A 19,436-nucleotide genomic window follows, 5' to 3' on the forward strand; every position below is an offset into this window, starting at 1 on the left:
GAAAACCATGGGTTCAAATTCTATCTGACACATATTAGCTTATTATCATGAGAGTATCACTTAACTTCTCGTTGCCCCAGGCAAATAAGAGTATAAATTATAAATAAAAGAGCTACATAGGTGAAAGGAGTTCCATATCAAGCATTCCCTAAACCAAAGATATCATATGTCAAATCATAGGCTAAGTTCATTCCCAGCCCCAGTGGAAGTTTAATAACTTTTGAATTGAATTGGATTCACTTTTTAATTATTATCCTAGTCTTATAGTCATTACCAACTTTAAGGGAAGGAAAATTTTTTGCAGAGTGTTTGAGCTCTGAGAGGGGAGCAGAGGAAGGAATTTAGGGTACTAAGGGTTTGTTTGTGATCAGCCATTACTCATTTCATTGATTATTTTGGATAAAAGGGTTTATGAATTAACTTTGGAGTACAAGAGTGACTGATTTAAAAAATCTTTACTACATTCAAAGGTAGATGACCTGGTTTTAAGTTTTGAGTCATGCTTTCCTCCTAGATAATATTGGGTAAGTTATTTAATAACTCTGGGCATAAATTGCTTGGGCTATATGACTTACAAGGTTTTAGTTTTAAATGCATGATTTTATATGTCTTGATTATTTCATGGCTACAGATTTTAGGATGATACCTCTATCCTATAATGATAGATGAAGGATGAGTATTTACAACTCTCTAGCTTATGTGGATTATTTATAGGCAGTTTAACAAGATTTACAATTTTATTTAAATTTTGGTGCAAGATCTTTTTATATGCCACTGTTTTGAGGGTCCCCCATCTTTTAAGAGGTATACCTTGCCCTTTCCTGGTCTTGCCATACATGTGTTTTGTCAAAATACCAATGCAAGAATGTCAAACCTTATGCATAGAAGATTTAAAATAGCTGAAGGAGCACCAAGCTACGCTGATTATGTGCAGTTATTTCCCACATTAAGTGCTTTAAAGATGAAACTTTTTTGATGATCCTTTAAAGAAATAAATAAAAATGTACTTGCTATTTGACATAGATTGATTAGCTGGCATCAAGAGAAAGTTGGCCTTTGAAATCTATAGGCATCATGTTGCAGACATGACCTCCCTGACCCATGAAGATTAGTGATGGTCTATGTAGGCTGCTCAGTCAGCATGTCTAGCAGTGCAATACGCAGCTCCCAGCCAGTTCCTGTTTGAGGAAAGCATTGCTGAATATAACAGTAAAGTCACTGTGGTTTAACACCACCATTTTGGGAGGATAGAACCTTGCTGGGAGGGTTGTCAAAGTGTTCCTCTTCTAATGTGAGGGAGGGACTGGTAAAGATGCTATTCTGGTTTTAGAGTCCTTTTGCAGGTTATCCAGACTTAAGTAATGCTTTCCTGACTTAGCATTGAGCTCCGGAAGGAGGATATCTTGGATAATTAAATAATCTGTGACTTTTGGAGTTGTTCCTGAAGGGAATTTGACATTAAAATCACTCTTGATCTAAAGGGTTGGGCATGATTTAATAGTTTGTAGTCTCTGAGTTAATCAGTGTAAGGAAAATGAGATCAGGATAGAATTGGGAGAGAAGGAGCCATTGTAGCTATAGTCCCCGATGTAAGAACATTTCAGGAGATAGAAACGGACACCCAAATGCTCCATCCATTTAGCTTCCACATGTTCCTAGGGGTTGTTTTGAATAGTGCACTCACAGTCAAAACTTCCAAGAGAGAAATTAGAAATAATATCTGCCTATTCTTTTGGCTTCAGTAGAGGGAGGAACAAAGCACATCAAGTTTTAAAAATTGAATGAGATACTCTCTCTTAATACAGTTGAGTTTAAGATTAGGCCCATTCATCTTTCTGATTGAATTTTTATTATTTGAAAATGACATTAGGAGTTTATTGGATATTTAATTCTAAGAAACCAATTCTTATAATTATCTCCAACCTTAGCTTTATTCTAAGTGTGCAAAGATTAACTGAAATATTTGTATGGTTTTTAAAGAGCAGCCACTCAAAAGTAGGCATTGGTTTTGGCATGGATGAGTGACTTTCATCTTTACTAACTTTGAAATTTTTTCCTGTTGTAACTTTTTCTTCCAAGCTTTGGTGTAATGACTTGCTGCTAGTTTACTTGCTCAGTGATGCCTATTCAGTTGTTTGGTGACATACTGTCTGGGAAGTTGTAGCAAGTAAGACCCATTTTCTTAAATCTACTTTTGAGGATGATTTGTATTACCAAATGATATTTTCTTAGGGCTGCTATTTAAAAAGCTGTAGCAGTCTCATGAAGTGAATTATTTATTTTTCAGAGACTCAAAGGCTCTTGTCTTGTTTGTCTTAGGGCACTTTTGTAGGCACTTTTGAAAGAAAGTAATTTGGTAAAGGGCATGGGAACCTGCCTTCTCTGGGCCTCATTTGGTTGAGCCAGATGATCTGTAAAGTCCCTTCTGAAATTCTTTGATTATGTAATTATTACAGTTTTACTTAATTTACTTTTGGGATCTTGACAGTATCCAGCCCAAAGTGAAATAAAACATTATGTGGTGTCTCAGAGGGAAAAGTATAACAACTGTTTTTTTTCCCTGGGATAAGCAGACCTCTCAGATAACTCAGATAACTAGCTATATATCTGACCCAGATTACATTTAATGATAATGTGGATGTTGCTATTTAGCAAGAACATTAAAACTCTTGTTGATGTGAAATTAACAAATTGTTGAAAATGTGATAAAAATATTATATTCAGTTTGATAACTTTTTGGAGAAGGGAATATTCCTATGATATTTCCTAGAAAAACCACATGGTTGAGTAGCAAGAACCTTAATTTGAGTCAACGTACAAGGTTCAAATCTTTGTTCTGGTGCTTGCTACATAAGTGACCATGGCAAGTCACTGAAATTTTCTGATACTCAGTTTCCTCACCTGTAAAATGAGAATATTGAATTAGATGGTCTTTGATGTCCCTTTAGCTTTAGATAGATCTTTTTTTGGGGGGATGTTGGGAAAATGTTTGATTATGTTTTTTTTTCATTATCATTATTTATAATTTATCTGATTGATACAGTTTTGCTTCAATAGGACATTTCAAGTGATTGTTAGATATTTCAGGGAAAAGTAAGTATTTGCTCCCTTTTTTGAGAGTAATAACAATAAATTTGGATTTTGTAGTGATTTGGCTCATCTTGCAGGTATTTAGGTCTGGAAGTAGATGTCAAAGTGACCAGAGAAATTAAATAGGTAGGAAAGAAGTTTTCTTCTCTTTCCTCCACATCCAATGACTGATGATTGTAGTGCCATATGTAATAGTTATAACAGCATGAAGCAAATATCTGCTAGTTGATTTTAGTAGTGGGAGGAAGAGAAGAAGAGGAAGACAGCAGAAGCCAAGAATAAAACCTGGTAAAGAGGCCACATCAGCTCTGCCTGGCAGACTGGTGCAGTGGCTTGGGTAATTACCCTGGTGCCTGGTGTATGTGTGCATTTTCCACTGAGTTTAAAAAAAGGCTTTCCTTTAACTACTAGGTCCCTCAAAAGTCGGACCACTTTTGCTCTTGGTGGTTTTTCCTTGCGGAGTCTTTGCTGTGTCTGGGCTCCACACTGTGTTTGCTGACTCCAGTATAATACTCTTGGCCTTGCAGCTTCACTCAGCCCTGGCCCTGTCTGGTGTCTTCCTCTTGGTCCCCTGACTGAGATCATGGAAGGCTTGTGAAGACATGCCTTCTTGGGAATAATGCCAACAGAAACCACATGGCTGCATGGCTAGACGGATACATGTGTGCTCAACGGATGCTTTTTTTTTAAATTTGGTCTTATTTTGTCTTTTCTTTTCTCCTCCTCCCCATTTTAGCTTAAATAATAGCTAACTAACTCAAAATGACATAAGTTGTATAGACCAATAGTGAACTGAAAGTGAGAGAGAGCTGATTTCACTTTTGGATTTATACCATGCTTATGAATAGGACTCTGCTCCCTAAATCCCTCTGCCCTCTAAGCCTCCACACTTCCCTCTTTAACGTTTACAAGCTAGGATCATGTATAGTATATGGCCAAGGAGAATTTTTTAAAAGCATGTTTTAGTGAACTGGAGACTCCTCCTCTTTTCTACTTTTATTATCCTTCAGGATATCAAAGAAGCCTAATTTTGTCAATGCTACAAATGGCAGGCCTCCTATAGTTCAGCATATGATTTTAGAGAGTTGCTGTAGCCCAAGCAATTCTATCACCCTCTAACAAAACTGGTAAGAAAAGTCATCCAATGTAAGTTAATTCTTGAATAATAAACAGCTTATTAGTGGACCTGTTTTCAGGTTTGTCCTAATTTGCTAAGATCTTATAAAATTTTCCCTCAGTTTTCATAAACTCTAAGAACATATGGCCACTTTCCCACTATAATGAGGAATTGAAGCAAGAATTTGTTTCTTGTCCTCTATTTGATTGGCTTCCATTTTTAGTGATTCCTCAAAAAACATTTTCTATAAGTACAAGATAATGTTATAACTTTACTATTTTATTGTAGATTGGAAAGGTAGAAGGAAGGAGCTCCCCAACTTTTCTGTTGAAGGGCTCTTGGGATTTGGTTGTGGTTTTGTAAATCTTTTTGTGATGTTCACATCTGAACTTCTTTTTCTGTGCCACTGTCAAATTTAATTTTTAACATTTTAATATAATTTGACCTATAGTATGTATAATTAAACCATCTAAATCATCAACATATGTAATCTAGGCTAGTTATAGAACTGGTTGGCTAAAATATATTGACTTAATAAGAGAGATCTATTTACCCCAGAGCAAAAGAAAGATAATATGATTGTAGAATAATATAAAATATAATGTTAATGGCTTATTATATTAATTATATTTGTGATATGATTTCTAATATATTTATAATATGAAACAGAATAATTTTTATATTTGTAATATAATATTTATAATATAACATTTTTTTCCTTTTCACTTTCTTCTTTACATAATTATTACATACTACTATTCATTTTGTTCTTAATATCTCTCAAAAAATCTTCTTATGCTATCATGCTTTTACTATACTTTTCCTATACTTTAAACTATATTTATTTTTTCATCCCTCTTCCATCTCCATCTTAGAGACCTTGCTGTGAGCTATATAAAACTTCTAAGAGTGCTATGAGTTATTTGGCAAAAATAAAAAGTGAATTCTGAAAGTACTATCATGATTGTATGTTCTGATGTAGGACCCCTATAACTCAAACAACTAATTGAGATAAACTGATTTATTAAAGCAAAAGCCATTCTGGTGAGATAATAAAAGTGGAAGGCTTAGAACATCTCTTTTATTATGATCATACAATTATATAGAAAGATGGAGGTAAGCCCCACAGGGATATGTACTTAATTTTCCCTTTAGTTAGCATTATATCTGATATCTGAACTGTTGTTGTTGTTTGTCCTTTGTTCTAGAAGAGGACCATGGCATTAAGGAGATAATGCCATGGCATGTAAATGAATTGAATTTAAGTGAAGAAGGGCAGTGCAAGATCACCTGCCTCACTTTCCCTTCCAGAGCCACCTAGATCTAGCGGCAAGATATAAATCAGGACAACTGAAAATGGTCTGGATGTAATGGGAGACCTTGACCTTTTTAAGCTAAGGTCTTCCATAACTCTCAGTTTGACTGAAGCCCCACCCATTCAATGATTTGGGCTAGGTAGCAATTGAGGCAAAGAATCTACTCTTTGTAGTAGTCAAAGCAAAAACAAAAACAAAACAAACAAACAAACAACAAAAAAACCTAACTAAATAAATAAATTTGGAAGGGGAAGATCCTCAGGGTTTCTGGCCAAAGCAGAAATGATTGTTATTTACATTCATCTGAGCTAATTTCAAGGCCAATGACTCTGCTTCCCTTAAAGAATGAATGTGAAATGCTGGATGGTGTTGAATCTGAAGTCAGGAAAATTCCTGTTCATATTCAACTTCCAATATAGGTTTGGTGACTATGGATACCCATATCATGGTATGATTATAGAATGTATAAAGGGATGTGATGTACAAAAAATCTAGGGAGGTATCCTGGAATCAGAATGTAAAAGACTTTAAATACTACACAGAGGAGTTTATTCGTTTTTAGTAGGTAGTGTAGTTACTTTGTGAGATTATAGTTCTTAAAATCATATGAAACAATGTATGTAGTTTGCAGACATTTAGCACTATATACATGTTGGTTATTATAATTATTGTTACTTTTAATCATAAGAATCCTGGAATTTCAATGCTAAAAGGACTTTGGAGACCATTTAATTCAAACTATGTCTGGATAAGATTCTCCTCCACTGTATAACCAACAAATACTCATCAAGTCTTTACTCAAAGACCTCTTTTGAGGTCCTCTACTTCCTAAGGCAGCTGATTCCACTTTTGGACAACTCTAATTGTTAGGAAGTTTTTCCTGACATCAAACCTAAATCTATTTCTTTGCAACTTCCGCCCATTGTTTCCAGTTCTACTCCCTGAAGCCAAGTGGAATAAAACCAATTGTTCTTCCATGTGGCACCTATTGAATCCTTCTTAAATCTTCTTTTCTCCAGTCTAGGAAGTTTAAATTTCTCTAGTCCAACTTAAGATGATATGACCAGGTTGAAACAGTGTGGTTGTAGATGAGATAACATCACTATTCTTCCTGCAATAAACTACATAATACAATGATTTACTCTTTTAAAGTCCTTATATTAATTGTCACATAGGATGAGAGTAAGTAGCAATACTTACAAGAAAATATAAAGAAGAAACATATTAAAACTGTCATAAAAATATGGACAATGAAAAAAAGATGAGTTGGTGAGGGCAAAGAAATCTCACTGTGTTTCATATGGGGTAAACTTTGGGAAGACAATAGACAGTTGTCTAGGATAAAAAAAGATTGATGTACTGTATGTTTTGTGTCATTGAAAAGAATACCAACACTGATGAGATCAAACAACCATGGGAGCATTAGAGTAGTGAAGGCCTTGACTTTCCATTATATTTCAATATCCATTGGTACCTGAAGCAGTCAGAATTGTTAAGGATATTAATATTCTTAGCAAACTTTTTTTACATTTTTTATTAATTTTGTAATTATAACTTTTTTGACAGTATGTATGCATGGGTAATTTTTTTTACAACATTATCCCTTGCACTCACTTCTATTCCGAATTTTCCTCTTTCCCTGCACCACCTCCCCTAGATGGCAGGCAGTCCCATACATGTTAAATGTGTTATAGTATATTCTAGATACAATATATGAGTGCAGAACTGAATTTCTTGTTGTACAGGAAGAATTGGATTCAGAAGGTAAAAATAACCTGGGAAGAAAAACAAAAATGCAAACAGTTCACACTCATTTCCCAGTGTTCCTTCTCTGGGTGTAGCTGATTCTGTCCATCATTGATCATCTGGAACTGAATTAGATCTTCTCTATGTTGAAGATATCCACTTCCATCAGAATATGTCGTCATACAGTCTCATTGTTGAAGTGTATAATGATCCCCTAGTTCTGCTCATTTCACTCAGCATCCGTTGATGTAAGTCTCTCCAGGCCTCTCTGTATCCATCCTGCTGGTTATTTCTTACAGAACAATAATATTCCATAACATTCATATACCATAATTTACCCAGCCATTCTCCAATTGATGGACATCCATTCATTTTCTAGTTTCTAACCACCACAAAAATGGCTGCCACAAAAATTTTGGCACATACAGGTCCCTTTCCGCTCTTTAGTATTTCTTTGGGATATAAGCCCAATAGTAGCACTGTTGGATCAAAAGGTATGCAAAGTTTGATAACTTTTTGGGCATAATTCCAGATTGCTCTCCAGAATGGTTGGATTCTTTCACAACTCCACCAACAATGTATCAGTGTCCCAGTTTTCCCACAGCTCCTCCAACCTTCATCATTATTTTTTCCTGTCATCTTAGCCAATCTGACAGGTGTGTAGTGGTATCTCAGAGTTGTCTTAATTTGCATTTCTCTGATCAATAGTGATTTGGAACACTCTTTCATATGAGTGAAAATAGTTTTAATTTCATCATCTGAAAATTGTCTGTTCATATCCTTTGACCATTTATCAATTGGAGAATGCTTGGCAAACTTCTTGTATTGTTTTCATTGTGTCTAATACTATTTAGTATTGTTGGTGCCATTTCCTGAAGATATAATAATTGTGTATCTGTCCCAAGGAAATAGTACTAGTGTCATACAGGTCACTGGGAAATAAAGTAACCCTATTCCTAATATATTGAGTTCATTTTTACATCAATATTTTGATGGGTTGAATAGGATTATACAGAGATTTTATGAATAGAACTTTCCTTCTTGACCCTTAGAATACTAATAAACTACTAAGATCTTCTAGATAAAAACAATCCAGTGATGGATTTGAACAAAAAGTCAGACAACAAATATTTATTTAACATACATAGATTAAGAAAGGAGCAAGGGTGTAGGATAAGTTCCCTGACTTTATGAAGCTTAAAACATAATTAGTAGAAAACAACACAGATGAAAGCTGAACCTAGGAAGATTTTAAGGGTTTTATTCACATGATAATTATGCTCTCATTTAATACATCTAAAAAATCCCTCAAATGGATTTAGTATATTGTGAACATACTAAATATATGTGGATTAAATAACTAGTAGATAAGCTAAGAAATTTTAGGGATTTGGAATTGAGATATCAATATATGGCCAGTTGACAAAAATCATTCTGTTTTATCCTGGCAACACATAATTTTTTTTTACTTCATTGCTAGATGTTTTTGAATTACAAAATATGTCAATCTCTGAAGAATTAAAATTATAGGTCACTGAACATCAATGGAGATGTGCCCAGTGGGTGCATTTAATTGCTCTTATTGACAACAAAAAAAGTCATGCAGGAAAAGTGGCATAAAGGACAACATTGAAAAAATATATAATATGGGGCATATATCACATATATAGAAAGGATAATGGATTTTTGTGGTGACAATGACAAACTACCTAAAAGATGGTATGGTCTATAACATATTGAAAGGACTTTGGAGAGTTATGTAAGAACATAGACAAATGTGAGACATGTTGAAAAAGTTGGGATGGATTGGTGCATGCGTTATTGGAGGGAATACTCAGACCGATGACATTACACTTCCTCTGAAGTATCAGGGAAAGCCTTTAGATTTGTCTTGAGGTGTCTTTTATAGGGTAGATAATGGGATTCATGTTGGAATTGGAGAACGATATGTTGATTGAAAGTGGCATCTTTAACTAGAAGTTACAAAGGATGCCAGAAAAGCCTGGATCTAAATTCTGAATTGATAAAAATATGAGAGGAAAAGAACCTATTCCTTTTGTGTTCTGACCACTTATTAATTAAAAATCACTTAAATTAATGTGTCATGGCTAACTCTAGATAATTACCTTCATTCAATACCACTTATTAAATACCTTTTAGATTCTAGAAACTGTTAGGTATTGAGAGCACAAAGCTGAAAAACAGCAGTCTCTCTCCCCTCAGGGGTTTTGCAGTATAAAGCAGGAGCATTATAATCTAGGCTTATCACAAACACAAAAGAGAGTATAATAAAATATAGAGGGATATAAAGTGCTAAAGCAAATTTTGAATGAAGAAAGTAAAAGGAAAAACGTTTTATGGGAGGTTGCTCAAAGAATTTCAGTATTCTCTAGATTTGGATAAAAAGAAAATACATTCTAAGAATGAGAGGTTGGAGAGGGATAATGAGAGCAGATAATTGCCAACAGTTTAGGTTTTGGGGGGAAATTAGAGTGTGAACAAGAATAGGATCATATATTTAGAACTGGAAGAGCCAGTAGATATCATTTAATGTAGTAGAGCCAAACACTAATAGAAATGAATGTCCATGGATCCATATTGACTTTAAAAACTGCAAATTCACATTACTTATCTTGTATTTTGTTTCTATTTATCAAAGTAAAAAATTTCCTAATTACATTATATGATTCAGATTGTACTCAGAAATTTTGTGGGTTACTTGTGGCTGGAAAGTTTGATAAAAACTATTTCCAATATAATCCAACATTATTATTTTATAAACATAGAAATTGATTCCCAGGGACTTATTCCCAGATCCCAAAAGTGATTTGCCCACTTTTATAGAGGTACTATATAGAAGATCCATAATTTGTGCCAAGATTTTCTGACTACAAATTGTAACATCTACTTCCTTTCAGTAGGGTTAAAATAAGACTTTAAATTTAAATTTTTGTTGTTCATCCTTGTCTTTTTAAATTTTTTTTATTCTTCATTTTCCAAATCATGGAATGATGTCTTGATTTGTGCATGAATTGAATTTAAATGAGACAGAGATGCACAAAGCTCTCAACCCCACTTTCATTTCCAGAGTCATTAAAGACAAAAGTCAAGAAAATGGTGATCATCTGGAATGTGGTGGATGACTTTGACCTCTTCAATGTCTCACCAAGCTATAAATGTTCCATGGTGCTGGTTACAGGCATCTTTATGGCTGTGGCAACAAATTGTTTTCCTTTGCCCATTCTGCCAGAGTAGTCTTCAAATGGACATTTCCCTGAAATTTCAGTGGAAGCCAGATTGTGGAGGGACTTAAATCTTAGTCTAAAGAATTTGCAGCTTATTTTAAATAGTAAGGAACCAGGTTTTTGATGAGCAGGGGTACATGATCAGACTTAAACACCAGAAAGATTATTTTGGGAATTGTGTGAAGAGTGGATTAGAAATGGTCAGATTTTTTGGTTCACTTTGAGGGAAATGGTAACATTAAGTACAGTTTTGTTTATATTGAGTTTGAGGTATCCACGAGAATTCTGGTGAAGGATCCAAGGGGTAGATCCATTTTGAATTTGTGATTTGCCATTTATAAGTTATTAGCCCATGAATTGAAACTTTCATGTAATTTTTTTTACTCATAGCATGGTCATTTTAATTGGTCATGTAATGTAACAGATATTCCATGGTTTTAGTCTTACATCAGCATTATTTTTTTCCAATGGGGAATTGAAGTTCTTGAGATTTTGCTATACTCTACTGTGAGATGTATTCTATTCCTACCATTGAGAACAGTCAAGGCTGAGATTTGTATTACTGAATATTGAAGCTAGTAGCTTTGGGAAATGAAAATATATGGATTATTTTAAAATAATAAAATGTTGCAAGTCCCTAAAATACACAAAACCAAAACAACCCTAATAAAAAATAACTTCTTTTGATGCTCAGTTTATTTCTTTTTTTTTTTTTTTGTTCTTCAGCAACAAGATAGTCTTTAAAAAATCTTGAAAATCAATACCTTTGCAGGTCATCCTTTGTAACATCACACAGCTAGATGGAACGCTTTGTTTTTATCAAAGAATGACCTTCTTATCTGGTGAAATATAATTTCTGCCAGCATTTGATTTGAAGGTTGTCATTTCATTCTCCAGTTTTTCTTTTTTATTATCCATCCTGATCTATTGGAGGGTTTTGTACATGTGCTGTAAATTTCTTTTGTTTCTTTTCAGACCAAAAAGAAGAGGGAAAAATAGAGTGAAATAAATCATTTCTCATAATCAAGAGCCTCTGTTTAATTACCGGGGCTGGTGGGACAAGTGACTGTGTTGGTTGGGCTCTCCTGTCCAGTTTTTATGATGCATGGAACTAAACAAGCCATTTCCTGGATTTTAGTAAGCCAGTTTAAAAGGGGTCTAAATTCATTCAGCTTCTGAAAGAACACTTTAGAGCACTTATTAACTAAATGGTACCCTAATTGCACCCAAATTACTCTGTTTTCCCCTATCCTAGAATATTTGTCCAGCAATTCTATCCTCATAGACTTCTGTTGTGCAAACCCTAACACCCTATTAACATTCCATTAGAATAAATATGGAAAACAATACATATTTGTGAGCTGAAGGATCAAAAGTGAAGTTTAGATGATGAGATTCAAAAGGTGACTAGACAAAACCTTCTTTTGAACAGAGAGAAGACAATTAAGACAGGTAATGAAGTCAAAAGAAGGTAATAAAGATTTCAGACTGATTATTTTTCTGTCTTGCTAGTCATGGGATATTATGATATGCTATAGTCTGAATGTTTTCATTTGGTCAAACTCTGCTTCTTTTGACTATGTATATCTGATTCCTTCCTTCCTTCCTTCCTTCCTTCCTTCCTTCCTTCCTTCCCTTCCTTCCTTCCTTCCTTCCTTCCTTCCCTTCCTTCCCTTCCTTCCTTCCCTTCCTTCCCTTCCTTCTCTTCCTTCCCTTCCTTCCCTTCCTTCCTTCCCTTCCTTCCCTTCCTTCCCTTCCTTCCTTCCTTCCTTCCTTCCTTCCTTCCTTCCTTCCTTCCTTCCTTCCTTCCTTCCTTCCTTCCTTCCTTCCTTCCTTCCTTCCTTCCTTCCTTCCTTCCTTCCTTCCTTCCTTCCTTCCTTTTCTTTCTTCCTTCCTTCTCTTCCTTCTTTCCCTTCCTTCCTTCCTTCCTTCCTTCCTTCCTTCCTTCCTTCCTTCCTTCCTTCCTTCCTTCCTTCCTTCCTTCCTTCCTTCCTTCCTTCCTTCCTTCCTTCCTTCCTTCCTTCCTTCCTTCCTTCCTTCCTTCTTTTTCTTCCTTTTCTTCCTTCCTTCCCTTTTCTTTCTTCCTTCCTTCCTTCCCTTTTCTTACTGTTTTCTTTTTTTCTTTCAACATATTTTCATATGAGTAATGTTGGGAAAAAATCAGAACAAAAGAGAAAAACTGCAAAACAACAACAACAACAAAAATGAAAATTGTATGCTTTAATCCACACCCAATCTCCATAGTTCTTTCTTTGGATGTATATAGCATTTTCCATCCAAAGTCTATTGGAATTCTTAGATCACTGCATTGTTGATCCAAGTCCACCATTGGTTGATCATCACATAATCTTCTCTTATAATGTTCTCTTAGTTCTGCTTACCTCACTCAGCATCAGTTCATGTAAGTCTTTCCAGGCTTTTCTGAAGTCAGCGTGCTCATTATTTATTGTAGAATAATAACATTCCATTACATCCATATACCATAATTTATTTAGCCATTCCCCAACTGACAGAAATAACCTTAATTCTCAATTCCTTGATACCACTATATATATATATATATATTAGTTCTTATCCCTTTTTATCTTTCACTTTACCTTCTGAGCTTTTAAATAGGAAAGGATAGATATAATTAGAAAACTCAGGAAGGCTTTAGTGACGTTGACATGAAATATATAAACTGAGAGGTACATGGTATAGTAGGTATTATAACTCCCAGTCCTCTTGGCCCACAATCTAGCTTTCATGCTCAGCTTTTCACTCTTTGTCACCACTTCCCTCCCCACATTTATTGCCAGATCCTGTTGTTTACATCTTTGGGATATTTCTAATGTATATAGTCCCTTTTCTCCTCTCATGTTGCCACTACTCTGGAACAAGACCTCTTCGTGTAATGACTATTATAATAGCCCTCTAGCAGGCTTCCCTACTTCAACTCTTCCCTTTCTAGTCTATCCTCTATTCAGTTGTCAAATCAATCTTTCTAATATAACATGTCAGAACCTATCCTTCACTCATTAAATTTCAATGACTTCTTATCATGAACAAATATTAAAAAAAAAAACACATCATGTTCAAAGACCATGTTAAATTCCTCTCCCCAGCTTTTTCCAATTTTCTTATATCTTACTCTCCCCCCAGTCCTTGTATAATTTAAGATCTAGTGACACTAGATTTTCTCTTCTCAATTCCAGGTATTTTCACATACTGTCCCCCATTCTCTCATTTCTCATCTCTGCCTCCTAGCTTCCTCCTGTTGGAATCTCATCTTCTACAAGAAAGCTTTCTTCATCCTCTTTAATTCTAGTGCCTTCTTCCTGTTAATTATCCCCAGTATATCTTTGTACATAGCTGTTGAGTATTGTCTCCCCAATAGATTGTGTGTTTCTTGAGAGCAGAGCTATCTTTTGCTTTTCTTTATCGTTCAGTCCTTAGTAATGCTTAATAAGTGTTTATTGACTGCCTAACTGACTTGTGATACCTGGATTGACAGTCTCAGAGTTGGTGAGACCTTTGAAACATAGTGCCTGTGATTCTGTACAAAGCATGTAGTTGCTGAGTATTCTTAGAACTTCTTTCAGATCCTAAGTTACTAAAACAGGTATCGCTTTGCATTGGTTGAGAGAATTTCCTATATAGAAATTACCCAACTATGAAAGCATAAACCTATAAAGTGGGATCCTTACAGAATCTTAGAGTTAGAAGGAACCTCAGAAGTTATCTAGTTCAGAATGAACTAGATAACTGTGAAAGGCCTTGGAATAGGCCTTGGAATAGGCCTTGGAATAGGTGTTGGGAATTAGAAGGCAAATCATGCTAATTGTAGCCCTGAAGTCTGATTTCCCTAAAGCCTGAGAAAATTTCTTCTAGGTCCTTGGCATATAAGCCAATGATTTATGTGAGCCAAAAGATAGTAAAATGGATCATGAAAAGGAGGCATTTTGAAGGGCAAGGAAGATTATGAATGGATAGAATAAAAAACTAAAGGAAAGGGACATTTTTTTCTATTAGAAATTCCTAACAAAATTCATAGCACCACAGTTGATTGTATTATTACTATTTTTCCAGTGTAGATAGGAATAATCTCTCTCTAGCTCCTTTTAAAAACTTAGGCTGGTAGAAAATGTCATGTTTGTGCCCCCATTATGTTATACTGTAAAAACATTTTTCTTTATTGTGTACAACTGCATCTTTTCTTGTCTTGTTAAGGGCAATGATAATGAGGAATAGGAAGCCTTCTTGATAGGTGATGAGGACATTACAAAAGTCCTGCTGTGAGTTAACTGCAAACTAAATTGTGTTCAAACTATCAGCCCCAGGGGGCTGGTTCCTGCTGAGCATCCACGCTTCCTTTTTCTTTTTATCTCCCTTCCTCTCACGAAGGCTGGAAATCTTTCAGTTTAGACTACTCCTCCCTCACTTCCATAGAAATATGTGGTGGTAGAAAAAAGAAATGAGCTTGTATTTTGGGTAAGTAGTTACTTCACCTAACCTTTTGAATGATGTATGTTTTTAAACAGATAAATTTAAAATACTACTTGAATATTAATAAACAATACAGTGATGGGCATTACCATTTAGGAAAGACATTGATTAGATGGAGAGAGACCAGGAAAAGATGATCAGGGAAGTGAATGATCTCAAGTCTATACTTCATGAAACTATTGAAATACCTGAGATTGTTCAGCTTGGAGAAGAAAAGACTCAAGGGGTAATGTGATAGTTGTGCTGCTTCATTTGAAGGGCTATTGCATGAAATAAAGATTGTAATTCTTTTATTTGGCCCCAGAGAGAAGAACTAGGGGTATGAGTGGAAGTTGGAAAAAAAACCAAACCAAACCAAATTTAGACTTGATGTCAGGAAAAGCTTTCTAACAATTAGAGCTATCCAAAGTGGAATGGACTGGCTTAGGAAGTAGTGAGTTTTTCCCTCATCACAGGATTGCTATCTCTCAGGGTTGTCTAGTGAAGATTTTTTTTTTATAAGGGAGTGGGTGTTTATAGATTGTATGGCTATTATGATACCTTTTAATTGAAATTCTGTGATTTATGTTTATCTTTTTCCACAATCAATTTGCCAGTAAGAGGTTGTGCTGATATTGTTCAGTCACATTAGTTGTATTCAATTGTTCATGACCCCATTTGGGATTTTCATGACACAGATTTATCGAAATGATTTTCCATTTCCTTCTCTAGCTCATTTAACAAATGAGGAAACTGAGGCAAACAGGATTAAGAAGTTTGTCCATGTTCACACAGCTAATAAGTAGGGCAGATTTAAATTCACAAAGATTAATATTTCTGACTTGAGATTTGTCATTCTATTCTCTGTGTTAACTAGCTGACACAGAAGGTATGCTAGAAAAATTAAAACTAGATTTTTTGTTAGCCAAGTAAGGATCATGATTCCTAAAGGAAGGGATATTGGTCTTAGGCGGCTGAGAAAAGAGCTAGGTGCAGAAGTTTGTCAAAGCTGTTTTATCCTCTACAATTGAGTCATGGAGACTTTAGGTCTCTCTAAAAATAATCAGGTTGGTATTAGTCTGATATGCAATTCAATATGTAATTGGGCAGGTGGCCTATATGGTGTGAAAAAAAAGGAGAAGGAATAAAGGACTAAGCAGAAAGCTAAAAAGAATATAAATGGGAAAGAAGGTTTTGAGATCATGGCCTTCTTGGTTAGTTGCTATGTTAATTCTGTATGTCAGTATTGTCTTCCTTATTCAAATATAAACTCCTTGAGAACAGAGAATGTTTTTCTCTTCTTCTTTTTTTTTTTTAAGATACCCTGTGCTTAGTACGTACACATAATAAATGACTTCAGACCTGAAGCCTGCCTCTAAATCCCTCTAATATTGATATTACCGTTACTCTGATCTCAGTAAATTACTTCCCTCAATATACTTCTCCTCTTCTTGCTGCCCAGGTCCTGAGGTCTGCTGCTTTGGCTCCATTGCCTTGATCATCTATCTGATGGGCTCTTTTTTGTCATTTCCAAGTTTTGTCTCCTTGGATGATCTTGACTGGTTCATTTTCAGTGATAGACATTAATAAATAACTTCTAAATTGAAATAAAGATCATTTGGCCTCAATATTCTTTTAATCATTAATCAATGAAAAACTATGTATTAAGCATCTGCTATATCTTATGTACTATGTTAAATGTTGAATATGTAAATGAAAAAATGAAATGATTTGTATTATCAAAGAGTTTGTATTCTAGTGGAGAAGATAATCATGTAAATCTACATGCATGTATATACACAAATATATGCATGCATGTATATTTCTTTGTGTTAATATGCACAATGCATGTATTTGTATATATACATACATATGTATACAAATATGTATATAAATGTTTATACATATGCACAAATATATAACTACATCTAGTACTAAGAGGGGAATAAGGAAAATCTTACATGTAGAAAGTAGTTTTTAAAAAAATAGCTTTTTATTTCTAAAATATATGCAAAGACAATTTTCAATATTCACCTTTGCAAAATCTTATGTTCTAAATTTTTTCTCCTTTTCTTCCCCCTCCCTTTCTCCTAGACAAGGAAGTAATTTGATATATATTAAACATGTGCAATTCTTCTAAACATATTTCCAAAATTATCATTTTGCACAAGAAAAATCAGATCAAAAAGGAAAAAAAATAAGAAAAAAAAACCCCAAAAGCAAGCAAACAACAACAAAAAAGGTAAAAATCTTGTTTTGTGATCCACATTTGGTCTCTACAATCCTCTCTCTAGGCACAGATAACTCTCTCCATTTGGCTATTGGAATTGGCCTGAATCACTTCACTTTTGAAAAGACTCACGTCCATCAAAATTGATAATCATATAATCCTGCTGTTGCTATGTAAAATGTTCTCTTGGTTCTACTCACTTCACAGCATTAATTCATGAAAGTCTCTCCAGGTCTTTCTGAATTCATCCTGATGATTGTTTCTAATAGAACAACACTATTCCATAACATTTTGTATACCATAACTTTTTCAACCATTATCTAACTGATAGGCATCCGGGGCAGCTAGGTGGTGCAGTGGATCAAGCACCAGCCCTGAATTCAGGAGGACCCAAGTTCAAATTTGATCTCAGACACTTAAAACTTCCTAGCTGTGTGACCCTGGGCAAGTCACTTAACCCCAGCCTCAGGGGGAAAAAAAACTGATAGGCATCCCCTAATTTCCAGTTTCTAGCCACTACAAAGATGGCTGCTACAAATATTTTTGCACTCTTTTTTTCCCCTCTTTTATGATCTCTTTGGGATAGAGACCCAGTAGAGACACTGTTGGATCAAAGAGTATGCACAGTTTGATAACCCTTTGGTCATGGTTTCTAATTGCTCTCCAAAATGGTTAGATACAATCACAACTCCACCAACAATGTATTAGTGTCCCAGTTTTCCATTAGCACTATATTCTCTCATCATTTTTTCCTGCCACTTTTTGGGGGGTATGATACATTCTGCTTTCTAGTTGAACAGTTCATGCAACAATAGCTCATATTTTACAATATTTAAAGCATTATTGCAGAGCACTTTCCTCAGAGGTATCCTGTGAAATAATATCAATGTCATTTCTCCCTTGACTAGTACAGATCATGTCATTTTTGTGATGGCTTTTATGAATTTCTTGGCATAAAAAGTTTATTCTCTGGCAGTAAACCTGCTTGTAATCCTTTCTCATTTTAGCTAGACTGGTTTCAACCAAAGTCAGTAGTTTTATTGTTACTCCCAAACTTCCTTTACAACATGTTAAATCTATTGCAATTTTCACTCAATTGGTATCACTTCAAGGTACCAAAGTAATCTCCATGCCATGATGAAGTATTAAAATGAAACTTGGAGGAGAAGTAACAATTTTAATAGTTCACAGTTACACTGCATTTTAAAGTTTGTAAAGCAGTTTCCTCACACCAATCTTCTAAATTAGATTATGTCAATTCTACCCCCCCCATTTCATAGGCATTGAAACTGAGATTTTGCCACTATGACCTGCTTATTTAATTATAACAGTTTATATCAATCTGACCTCAGAAAATTTCTCTTGAAAAAATGAAAGATAGTTATGAGACAAAAAATAAAAAAAAAAAAGAATCTGAAAAGCAGATCAAGTGTCACTAAGCCACATTGGACTATGAGTGCTTTTATATGTTGATTGCCCTAATGGTGTGTTTCCCAAAATGATAAGTAAATACATTTAATCTTACTTTTAAAAATTGAGGTTTCAAAAAGTGAAATTATTTACCAAGGTAAGTGTTAAAGCTGACATTCCAATCCAGATCTTTTGACTTGAAATCTGTCTTATTACACCATGTTGCCCATAAGAATTATTAGTAGAACCATCAATGATGGGTAAATACTGCAAATCCAAGCTATCCAAAATCAGAAAAGGCTGCTTCTGGGAATCTTCAATATAAAGGTAGTTGACCATTAGCAGACTGTGCTGCTGATGGAATTGTTATTCAGGTAGAGGCAGGTAGCCGTGGTCTATTACAGTTTTTAAGACCGTATGTATGAGTCCATGAACTGGAATATCTGACAAAGTCTAAATAGCTGACCACAGAGGACAGAAATATTAAATTGGGGCATTTGATCTTTTTTGATTTATCATTTACAAAATTAGCATGATCTTACAGATTTATTAAGTTCTTACTATGTGTTAGGCACTATGTTAAGCATGAGAGATATAAAACAGTTCAAAAATAATATCTGTTCTCAAGAAACACTCTAGTAGAAGGGGCAATAAATAAATATTAGTATAGACAAGATATATTTAGGAGAAATGGGAAAAAATTAAAAGTGACAAGGCACTAGAATTAAAAGGGATTGAGAAGAGCTTTCTATAAAATATAGGATCTTAATTGGGATTGAAAGAATTCAGGGAATCCAGGAGGTAGAGAGGGGAAAAGA

The 19,436-nt window shown here is 34.7% G+C and overlaps 1 long non-coding RNA gene across 2 annotated transcripts in view; it reads left to right on the forward strand.

Annotated features, from left to right (window-relative positions):
• The window catches only part of LOC141545535 (uncharacterized), a 344,302-nt gene that overhangs the window by 227,175 nt on the left and 97,691 nt on the right, over positions 1-19,436 (forward strand). The gene's annotated exons all lie outside the window — the stretch shown is intronic.

This window comes from Sminthopsis crassicaudata, chromosome 1 (assembly GCF_048593235.1).
Source record: "Sminthopsis crassicaudata isolate SCR6 chromosome 1, ASM4859323v1, whole genome shotgun sequence".
Classification (NCBI taxonomy): domain Eukaryota; kingdom Metazoa; phylum Chordata; class Mammalia; order Dasyuromorphia; family Dasyuridae; genus Sminthopsis; species Sminthopsis crassicaudata.